Consider the following 12,500-nt stretch of genomic DNA (forward strand, 5'->3'; position numbering starts at 1 on the left):
TGTTTACTGTTGAGCGAGAAAACAATGTTGCAGTAAGCTAATCAGCTGGGGAACCCCCAACATAATTTGGGGACCGACCCGCAGTTTGGGAACCACTTAGTCCAGTCCACAACTGGTTGAGAGAATCACACTGAGGTGTCATCAGGCCTGTCGCATGCAACTGCATGACAATAGAAGCAGCCGTCCAGTGATCTAACATCAGCCTGTATTGCCCAACACTGCACTGTGCAGTACGTGAGAGGGACTGAGGGAGCCGCGCCCCCCAAGCCTTTATAACATTCCCTGATACATCCGCGCACAGCACTGTGTCACTGAACTGCACGTAGTAAATAAAGGAACGCATTGTCAGCAGGAAAGAGACGCTCCGTCTATAATATTATACTGAGACTGATCGAGAGAGAGACACACGCACACTTTTACTGACACAAGAAAAAGTTTGTTTTCGAGGAGGACTCACTTGCTTTTGCTTGTTGAAGATAGAAGAAGCTACGATAAATAAATAAAAAACTACAGGTAAAGTTTCTACTTAACTTTGTTCGAGTTTTATTTGCAATTTTGCAGGGATGTTTTTTTGTTTGTCAACTGTCAACTGCTGTTGTTTATCCGAACGTTGGGTTGCTGCTTTATTGCTTTTAATAAAAACGCCTTCGCTCCAGTGTCAGAGGCGTTGGTCGGTCTTGCATTCCTTGTGAATGTCAACAAATTGATAAAGTAATTTATTAGGCTATAAGTCATGCAAACAAACTGATATAAATAGTTGGCCTATATATTACTTAGAGACGAAAGCATGCTGCTTTTTCACACGTGACCCGAGTACACTACAAACACAAACAGGCAGTGGTGGAAAAGTTCTCAAATGTTTTACTTAAAAGTAGGCCTATCAATACTGCAATGTAGAAATACAAGTAAAAGTCTAGAATTCTAAATTTACCTGAGTAAAAGTAGGCTTCAACAGTATTGGTATCGTTCAAAGTACTAAAAGAATATGTCCCATTTCAAGTTTTCAAATGTAAAACAAACTTTCAGCTATTTTCAAATGGCCAAAATGTATACAGGGCTGAAGTGGTTAATGTAGGCCTATGTTTTGTAATAATTATCAAAATCTATAAAGTAACTATAGTAACTAAAGTTGTCAAATTACTGTAATGGAGGAAAAGTATAATATTTGCCTCTGAGATAATAGATGAGTAGGCCATACGTAAAAGTAGGCCAGCCTACAGATAATTGGAAATACTCCAATAAAGTAAAATTGTAAAGGCACAGTACTTTACAGTTGATTGATTGAAGAATGTATTAGAAAATTTGCACAGAAAAAGGTACAGTTTAATGACAGTAGGCTACAGTTCACTGATACAAGGTCAACTAAAAGGATAAGACTATTTAAATTGTGATCCTTTTTTAACTCATAACATTGAATGACACTATGCAAAAATACATGGTCAGAAAGGTCAGGGGAGGTTAAAAGTTACTTTACAACTATGCATTTTCACAACAATAACATTTTGTTACAACCCTTGAGCTACCATTTAAAGGAATAGTTTGTCTCCTTTATTTGATGTTATGCTTTTGAAACTGATATTATCCTAGATAAAGTACTATGTTCTATCCGTCTGTCTTTCAATGTTATATGAGATACTTAAAGTGTGGTTCCTGTGGAAATAAGCCTCGGCTTTCTAGGATCTCCTTTTAGTTGACCTTGTACCAGTGATTTGTACTGTCATGAAACTGTACTTTTTTCTATTGCAAACTTCTAATAAATTCTTCAATCAATCAATCAATCAATCCTACACCCATTAAAACACTACTATTAGGCTAAAACCTCTGGCAAATGAAGTGAGTTCAGCTGATGTAAGCAGTCAAGCACACAGCTGGCTATTTGATCGATGATCCCATGATGTAATGTAACCATGTGTGGGATCAACCAGTGTCAAGGAAGAACATGGTTTTTGTGGTTGTGTGGAACTGGAAACCACTAGAGCACTGTGTTGATCCCACATAGACTGTAGAGTCATAGGGTTCATCTATTCTATAGGGTCACATCTCCCATATGAACTCACCCTCCCTCAGTGTGTTGACTAGCATGCTCGTGGAGAGACGGCAAGGCTTGGCAGTTCTTGGGGAAAAAAACTAAACAAAAACAAACAAAAAAAACACTGTACTATTGGACTCCTAATGTGCCATAATGACTGTCATAGTAAATCTTTGTCATACTGTACATACTCTGAAGAAAACCTGGAGTCTGACATCCATTAATGGGGTCTTGTGATTGAAATAAGAACATTATATAGCCTAATGTTATGTCAAAACTAAATCTAGAATATGCCATGGACAAGTCGTGCCACTGACACATTTGTCCACATACTGACATTGGTGACAACTGAATTTGACTTGTAAAGCACTTTTCGACAACAAGGCAATTCAATGTGCTTTATTTGTTTAATTGTTTCCTTCAAACAATGTTTCCTACAATGACAATTAGGATTCATAAAACAAAATAAATAAACGGTAACTGATACAATTACAGTGCATAAGTGAAAGGGAAAAAAAGAAAAGTAACTCAATCAGAAGGCAGTGGCAAACAGAAAGGTATTTAGTTGTGTTTTAAAAGAAATGAGAGTGGCAACAGACATGTCGTTTTCTGGGAGTTTGTTCCAGATATGTGTTGCATAAAAACTAAATGCTGCTTCCCCACGTTTTGTCTTGGTTTTAGGTTTACATACACTAACATTTTGATAACTTAACAATCTGCTGAAAATGTATAGCTGGGCCAGCTTAACTGTACCATCCTGCTGCTGCTGTTTATATTTCAGAACCCCCCCGGACAGATCAGACAATCGGACAGATTAAAACCAGTTCCCAAAGATTAGGGAAGAAGCAGTGATTGTTTTTTGTACAGATGGACTGAGTCCGATGGTCAGTGGATTTAAACCTATGGCGAAGGGTGTAAAGATGGCCTTGCTGGCTCTTATCCTAGCAGCACTCTAAAAATGGAAACCCGGCCGCCTCCTAAATTGCGTAGGCGCATATGTTGTTGTTTTTCTCTCTCTCGCATCCTGACAGGGAAATGTGGAGTTTTTTGGGACTGGCCGGATGTTATGGATTGAATGTTGTATCACTTAACCACATGCAGCCCAGCATCCCTATTCTGGGGTGAAGATTTGGTGAAAATAGCAGACCTAGCTACACACACTTGTACAGTTAGCCACAAAGCCAGAGTGCAGTAACTACGAACAAAACATTGACTGAAAATTTGGTTTTAAATGTGTTCCAACTGGTGAGCCAAATGAAATATCAACATAAGTGATATACACTGATTGTATATCTGTTCTTGAGGTAATTGTGTATCCCCCAAAATCAGGGATACACAAATAAATTGGTGTGTGACCAACAACGTAGTTACTGCACTTTGGCTTTGTAGGGCAGAATTCATTTGGCTGTTTTTGTAGAAGAGGTTTGATGTAGAAGGATATAAAAGAAAGGACCAACGATAGAGCCCTGGGGGACTCCTTGTCAATGGAATATGTAGGGTTTAGTGCCACCACTTAACCCTATATTGTTGCTGTCTGTAGTAAAGTAGCAGATCTACAAGCTTTTAGATCTGCTGCTTTTCATGCTTTTGAACCTGTATCCTGAAAAGTAAAATCTTTGGACATAATGAGGTTTCAACCCGACAGAGGTGATATAGGGTTGGCAGAATGTTCACTTAACTAATATGACTTGCCCAGAATAGGGATGCTAGGTTTCATTGTGGTTCATCAGTTTTAGCGTTGTGAATATTTGTAGACATCAGATGGAAATATCACCAAGATATCTGCCTAGTTGCCAAGAATACAGGAATGATATCGTTGACTTGGTTCAAGTCAAGTCAATTATTGAATCATCAAATGATACACCTTTGGTGGCAAAAGTATATTCATTGTTCCGGCAGATTTAGTCAGAAGACGTCAAAATGTTTCAAAAATAGGCTAATAAGGTTGTGTTTACCGAACGCAGTCGAGCACATGTCCATTGGGAAAACATAAATATCAACCACTGGCTAGCATTTGCCTTTGTTTATACTGTTTGGTTTGTTGCAGCTCATTTTGGCTTCTCCATCTGCGATCACACCAGTTCCATATCCTTCCCTTATTTCCTGTTTGTGATTGCATAACTCAGTGTCACTTCTGCCAGGCCAGTGTTCTATATCTGTGAATAGCTTGCTGCCCTAAAAAATCCTTTGTTTATATCGTTGTCCGGCAGAAACCTCTTATCTCCATATTTTAACTTTTGTGTTTTTGTTAATTAATGCCTTACTTGATCATACTACAGGATCACACAAAGTAACAAAAGTAGCAGATCTACAAGCTTGAAGTGCTGCGCGTAGCAACGTGTTTCTTATTTGTATTTTTGAATTTGAATCCTGAAATGTGACAGTTTTGGACATATGAGGTTCCCTCCCGACAGTGAGGATACTTCATCGCAAGACTGCCGTGAGACGAAAATAGCAATATCTACAAGTTACATGTAGGCCTAGATAATGACGAGCTCGCGTGAGCTTGTAGATCTGCTTTTTGAGCGGTGGTCACAACGCTCCTATACGTGGCCGTGTGTGTGGGTCTGTCTGTCTGTTTGTCTGTTTGTCTGTCTGTATGTCTGTCTGTCTCCGGGTATGTAGCCTGCAGTGTATGTCTGTCTGTCTCCGGGTATGTAGCCTGCAGTAACCTTTTCTGACCACACATGTTAAGGGAGGGGCGCTGTTGTTCAGGATAGGCCAGGCATGGGCCAGGCACACTCACACACAAACACACACAGGGGGCACACACACACACACACACACACACACACACACACACACACACACACACACACACACACACACACACACACACACACACACACACACACACACACACACCACCACCGCTCAGTTCACACGAGTGTGATTTTTTCTGTGTGCATGACACAGTTGTACGAGCGAACATAACTTAAGACACTTCCATGTGCAAAGCCTTTCTCTAGGAACACAAAAGTGCAAGATGAGGAAGGAACATCATAGGAAGTTAATACTGGCTAGCTGGCTGCTCTGCGCACACACGCACGCAGGCACGCACGCACGCGCACACACACACACACACACACACACACACACACACACACACACACACACACACACACACACACACACACACACACACACACACACACACACACACACACACACACACACTATATTGAGCACATCACAATTTTAGTCCAGCATTGAAAATGGCTGAACAGCAGCTGAAAAATAGCAGATCTACAAGGCAATTTTTCCATCGTTGTGAGCTTGTAGACGGGCTATATTAGCCCTATTCACGACCCGCCCACTCAGCATCCCCCGGGTGCTGAAGTCCCTTTTTGAAGGGGTAAATCCTACTATAGCCAATAGAGTTAGCACAGAAATCGCAAATTTAATGCAATTTCCGAATAGTAAAGTATAAAATACGGCTAGCATGATCAAGAACACAAGATAGTAAACGGCACAAAGCATTATAATTTACTTTACCGTTAGAAATAACAATTTGTTGGCTTTAAGTCCAGTATAGTTTCCCCTTCTAAATTGAAGTCAGCACCCGGGGAAAACTGAGAAACGGAAGTAGGTGGGCGGGCCGTGAATAGGGCTAATTTTAGATTTGTGACATTACGGCATAACAAAGTATTAAGTATTCCTAACTCAAAACTGAAATCTAACTCAAAATATCTCTATTTTGTCTTTTACTATAAGGATCAGTGAAGACCAGGAAAATAGTCCTCACAATGTCTACTTCTCAATGTCCCCACAAGTATAGAAACACACACGCACACACACACAGAGCTCTGCTGCCGCCTGTGCATCCCTGTTGCCAATGACACACCAAGCAAGCCAACATGGCCCATGCAGTTTAAATAAAGCCATCTGCCTCGACAGTGTGAGATGAGATGACACTCCCTCTTAGAAACAAATAATCCTACGTTTTTGTTGCTTTAATTTTCATCATGACGCACAATGACGAGGGTGCAAGAACATAGAACGGAACCGAAAGATGGTTAATAATGGTTGCATAAGCAAGCCGTGGTATAGTGGTGGTAGAGTCCTAATTAATTATTTTGTGGGAAGTGCTTTGTAATGGAAGTCTAGAGGATAAAATGCTTAACCACTGCTGCAAAAATAGCAGACGTACAAGCTCACCACGCCTCGCATCACTACGTATTTGTGCGCTTGTCGATTGTAATGGACTCTATCAAATTAACCCCGTAATTGAAAATTCCACAGCTCTGATTACCCAGGATTCATTGTTACAAACAAAGGCTGTGTATCGTCTCGCTCAAACTGTTACTTTTCACTTTTCAGGATTAAAATCCAAAAGTGTCAAAAGTAGCAGATCGATGAGTTGGTGTAGATGAGAATCTGCTACCTTTGATACTTTTGTGTGACGCTGTAGTATGATCAAGTAGGCCGTCGTTAATTTACGAGAAAACCCCACAAAAAGTTAAAATATATATTAGAGAAGGGGTGCTTCTATGCAGTTTGTTCTAGTAATAGTAACATTCTGTTTCTCATGGGAAATCATCACCTATATTAATCAATGATCAACTGTGAATCAACTACACTGACTGACAGACAGCCGATGGAGGGTTTCATAGTAACTGTGCGACCTGACGGTCGCAACAACATTTGTCTCTGAGATGTAGTCGAGTAAAAGTATTGAAATTTGTAAATACTCAGGTAAAGTAAAAAAAAGGCCTCAACATTGTACTGAAGCCCAGTACCTGTGTATATGTACTTTGTTACTTTTACACCACTGCCCTCTCTGCTGCCACTTTTGCACCTTGGCTGAGTCATCTATCTTCTTTCCATCCGTTATAGTCTACTCTTCTGGGCCATGCAGCCAGGTAAAAGATTAGCCTGTCAGGCTGGCTGGCTGGCTGTCAGGCTGCCTGTCTGGGTGGCAGGGTCAGAGATCACCCAGTGTACACACAGTAAGTCAGCAGGTGACCTAGTTGTGTCAGCTTGTTGCCCAGTCAGACCGTTCTGATGTGTGCCAATGGGTTTAACAGGTGGCAGGGCCAGGGAGGAAGTGTGTCTGACTCTGCAAACTGGTTTTATTCCTTAATGAATGAGCACTCCGTTCTGGGTTGGTGGGTTGAACCACTTATGCTGTGTTCACACTGGCAGCTTCAAAGGATACAAAGATACATATATGCTACACAGCATATTTGTAGCTTTCTTTCTTTGTAGCTGAAGTTGAAACCAGCTCAACCTTTTTGTAGCTGTTGTAGCTTTTGTATCACCATGAGAACCACTGTACTAGTGTGACGTCATGTCCAGGGTGTAATTGTATTGTGTCCAGGAGGATGTACTTGTACAGACATCCCACCTCTCCTGGAAGTTCCAGGTGTCTCGAGAATTAGCGTCCGCTCCCGGTCACTCGAGTTGTGAGCGATCATAGATCTCACACGGAGTGACGGAGAGAAGATATATGAACATAATATGCCAATATATGGCGAATATATTGCAGAACATAATCATATGATGCATATATGCAATGTTCATATATTTTCGGACCTCCCTGAAATTATTTTTTCCAGGGTGGGATGTCTGCTTTTACATCAAGCCACCTCACACTACAGAAACATGAGATAGGCTCCTGGCCTATATGGGCCTCATGGCTAGACAAGGCTTTTACTATCTTTCTTGTCCTGGCTGCACCAATGTCTACATGGATTATGCATACTTCATACTGCAATAGAGCCATACTGACAACTGCATTTCCCCTGTGTGGCATCAATAAAGGTCAATCTATCTATCTATTCAACTTGACATAAAACTTGGCAATGTTTTTAAAAACGGACGGACACACAACAGCACATAAATGGGGGGAGGGGGGGGTGGTCAGTCAGAGGAGGGGTCATACTTTCATTGTTCTAAAACAGGGGTGTCGAACTCATCTTGGGGTGAGGGCCGCATTGGATGAAAGGCGACTTGATGAGGGCCGAACCAGTCGCGGATCGGATGGCATGCACACTCGCGCACATGTTCGCTCTGTTTTTCTTCCTGTCGTCTGAGCCACTGCTGTAGCTAGCAGTATAGCAGTATATCATTTTACAAATTGTGTTCATTATTAAGTAAAATAGCTACTTTCATTATTGGTATTACAGTTGCAGTTAGGTACGAGAGATGCTATTTGTTTAAAGGAGTAGTTCATCCCCAAAATGACTTTTTTTTCTTTGATTACTCACGCCATGGAGAATTGAGTTCAATAATATATTTTTATTTTATTTGTCGCATTACTAAGACAAAAATGTGATAATAGTACACTTCCCCCCATTGATTCCGGATGGGGACCCAAATGCATTTGGGTCCCCATCCGGAATCAATAGGCATGCATTTATTGTAATCAAATTTCTGTTTTAGGAATGAGTCTACATTGGCTCCATGGCATTTTGGGGGTGAACTACTCCTTTAAGAAGTGCCAATAAGAATAAACCAGTTGATAATAGAATAATTCAATTCCTGATAGTCTCCAGTACGCTATAATTTGTAAATGGCTAAAAAAAATATTATTGATGCAGGACAATAATTATTTTTATTGTATTTTATAATAAAAATATAATAAAAGTAATGAACAATAATGGCATATTCAGAAAATATCGGAATAATAAAACTTTTACATTTTAATTATTATTATATTTTTTAAATAAGTTATTTTTTTTAACAACATTAATTTCCATGTCTAATATGTGTAATCTTTGAGTACAGTTCGAATATTGTAGGTATGTTCAGGTATTATTCATAGCCAGACCAACCACCCTATCCCTAGCAATGCTGTCATCTTCAAAGAGAGAGAGAGTGCTGGTCACTTAACATTCCAATCAATCAACTCAATCACTGCCAGGTGGGAGAAACCTAGCCTGCAGTGTACAGACATTAGTTAGGTTAATTCTTAAAACAATCATAACTCTTGACAGGAATAGGCTAGAGACTTACTTTTTTTTCTAAATGCTCAGAAATGTATGCTCTAGCCTGGGGGGCCGGATTGAATCATCTCGCGGGCCGGGGCCGTATGTTTGACATCCCTGTTCTAAAAGATTCCCCTGTTGTATGAAATGCATGGTGGTCACAGTGACCGAGGTCTTCTTGTCACATCACATGGTTCTGGAATGTCAGCGGGGGCCGATTCCTGTGCGTCTCTGACAAAGGTCCTGCAGTGTTGAAGACGGCCATGATTCTGAAGGCCTCTCTCAGCAGAAAAATGACTCCGTTGTTTGATTCTCTCCTCTCTTCCTCTGTGCTATTGTGAGGTCTGGCTCGCTCCGGTCTCTCTTCTGTTCCCCCCAGTATGAGAACTAATAGAAGGGTGTGTTTGTGTGCATGTGTGTGTGCTGTGTGCGCACGTTCTTGGCGTGATTTGGAAATATCTCTTCTTGCACTCCTCCTGGGCCGGATGTTCACACTTGATCTCTAATGACGAACCTCTGTAGATTTAAACAAGGTTAAAGAGTCTAAAACTGTGGTTCTGAAACTTATTTGACTCAGGTCAAAAAACTGTTTCATCCACTGCACGACTGCATTAATCTGTTATTTTTTAGAATCTTATTATGCTACGTAAATATGCAAATCTTTCCCCCTAAGATACAGTAGGCCTATAGGAGGAAAACTTGAGAGAATATCCGTTTCCATTAGAAAAGACTGATGTTTAACCTCTTGAACCCCAGCATCCCTATTCTGGGGGGAATGTTCACCAAAAATAGCCGATCTACAACGCGTTACATTGTGACTAGTTGTGAGCTTGTGGATTTGCTATTTTTGGTGTAGAGAGTCGGTGTAAGCATAGAGGTTCTAAAGTGGTTTATTGATATTGATGAATTCCAAATATTATCAAAGAATTCTGCGGCACCCATGGACTGGCGTCAGCGTCACGGGGGGCGCGCTCCATTTCCGACATGTCGCCACTCCGACAGTGACTTCTTATTGTCGGAGTGGCAACACTTCCATAGAGATTAAGGTTAGGGTTAGGGTAAGAGATAGGGTTAGTGTCGGAAAGGACACATGTCGGAATGGAGAGATGCACTCCAGCGTCACGGCACCAACTTTGAGCAACCCTGCTCTAAAAGCCCTTCTAGTGGCCCCTAGAGGCATTGTTGCAAAGGCCCGAGTTTCCCGAGTTATTACAGTAGTCCCAGGCTGCCACAGCCCGAGTTTCCCGAGTTGGAAGCCATTTTGAAAAAAAAAAAAATATATATATATATATATATTTATTTATTTTTTCAAAAAAAAAATTATAAAAAAATTTCAAAAAATGCCTCAAATGTATTAGGCATGATCGCAATTGTGAAATTGCATGTTTAGCCCCATAACAAACACATCTTTCAAAATGTCAAAAATGGCTGTTTTGTCTGACTTTGAAGGCTTGTATCTCATGAATGCCTGAACGGATTTCCAAGCGGATTTTTTTGTTTGAAAGCTGTTAAAAAGTTCTACACATATGGTGCATGATCTAGGCATGAGCATTTTTAGTGCACGATCCGTGCACTAAAAATTGATCCGTGCACTAGAAATTTAGGAAGGTGGCAGTGTTTGTTTTGTCTGACTTTGAAGGCTTCTATCTCATGAATGCCTGAACGGATTTCCAAGCGGATTCTTTTGTTTGAAATCTGTTAAAAAGTACTACACATCTGGTGCATATATGGTGCATGGGCGTGCACGATCCGTGCACTAAAAATTGATCCGTGCACTAGAAATTTAAGAACGTGGCATCCTGGTACTTGGCGGCCATCTTGAAAAGGGCATTCAATGAGTTGTCACCCAAACAGAACACAGTGGTTTGGACTAGAGCCAGACCGATGTATCGGTCGAACCGATGTATCGGTAGTTTTTGGTCTCCGATGTCGGCCTCGGAGATCGGACATCATTTCCCCAATGTTCCCGACATTCAGATGTTTTTTTTTACATAATTTTTTAGGTCAGACTCGTGTCAAGTTAGTAAATTACTGTTATTGCAAGCATTTATTTATTTAGTTAAATTATTTATTTAACATTTGAGCCACAGAACACCATTTGATGACATTTAGCCACTTGGACCCAAAGCGTTGAATATATTGTTGAGAGGGCGAGATCATTTAGCGACCTACAACCGGGTCGCGACGTGGTCGGTAGTTTTCAGCGACCGGGTCGCTAAATCGACCGACTGGGACGGTAAAACCACCGACCGGGACGCTAGAACCACCGACCGGGACGCTAAAACCACCGACCGGAACGCTAAAACCACCGACCGGGTCGCTAAATCGACCGACCGGGGCGCTAAAACCACCGACCGGGACGCTAAAACCACCGACCGGGTCGCTAATTCCACCGACCGGGACGCTAATTCCACCGACCGGGACGCTAATCCAGCGACCGGGTAGGTAAATCCACCGACCGGTGGTCGCTTCCACCGACCACCGGGCTACTAACCCTAACCCTAACCCTAAACCTAACCTCAGTAACCTTACCTCAGTTAGGCTAACCTGCAACGCAACCTCCCGACCGGGTCGCTAAATCACCGACCGCGTCGCTAAATCACCGACCGCGCCGCTAAAGCGAGCGACCGGGTCGCTAAATCGACCGACTGGGGCGCAAAATCTTCCGACCGGGTCACTAGATGTACCAACCGGGTCGCTAAATCTACCGACCTAAAACTGCAGGCAGGTCGGTAGATTTAGCGACCGGGTCGGTCGATTTAGCGGCGCGGTCTGTGATTTAGCGACCCGGTCGCTCGATTTAGCAACCCGGACGCTCGATTTAGCGACCCGGTCGCTGAAAACTACCGACCACGTCGCGACCCGGTTGTAGGTCGCTAAATGATCTCGCTCCTACTGATATTGTTGTCGTTGCCCGTAAGGATCCATTTGGTTTCATTTTACACTCATGAGTTAAAGATCTTTTAAGGGTCCATTTGGTTACCAAATCTCCATCATTTAGCTGGGGACCACCTAGAAACCCCTCAAGGACCACTGGTGGTCCCCGGACTACTGGTTAAAATAAAGAGGAAAAAAAAGGTTTTGAAGTTAAGAAGTTTTAGAAATTTAGGCTACCAGTATTTATTCTTAGGCCTATTTTACATCAGTTAAACATCGGCAATCAGTAGTCTAGCACTCTCCATCACCAAACATCTGCATCAGTCCAAAAATATGGCATTGGTCGGGCTCTAGTTGACTGACCGACTTTGCCAACATGTTGGCATACAGGTCGGTAGGGTTCATCTTGCAGGGAGTCTTAACCACTATATGGCCCTATATGTTGTTGAGTAGAGTCCCTCAGGGCTCTAGTCTATGCTAGTGACTTTTCTGTTTTCATTCTACATTAAATATCTTTGCTGAAAATGGCTGAGACCTGCTGAAATGTTTTAGTTTGCGTCTCAGCCAATCGGCGATGGGGGCTGGGGGGGCGAACGGCACCGGAGACTCTGACGATCTCCACTGAACAAGGATGTGTTTCTGTGCAGTCAGGGTTGTGTGGGAAA

The 12,500-nt window shown here is 42.0% G+C and overlaps 1 protein-coding gene across 1 annotated transcript in view; it reads left to right on the top strand.

The window, feature by feature from the left end:
- Window positions 1–306: 306 nt before the first annotated feature.
- Window positions 307–12,500, top strand: part of ndrg1a (N-myc downstream regulated 1a) — a 43,978-nt gene continuing 31,784 nt past the window's right edge. Inside the window, exon 1 of the mRNA XM_080734815.1 lies at window positions 307–513. The gene's annotated coding sequence lies outside the window, so the exon portion shown is untranslated. The remainder of the gene's footprint in view (window positions 514–12,500) is intronic.

The sequence above is a fragment of the Nannobrachium achirus genome (genome assembly GCF_963921795.1).
Source record: "Nannobrachium achirus genome assembly, chromosome: 10".
Taxonomy (NCBI): Eukaryota; Metazoa; Chordata; class Actinopteri; order Myctophiformes; family Myctophidae; genus Nannobrachium; species Nannobrachium achirus.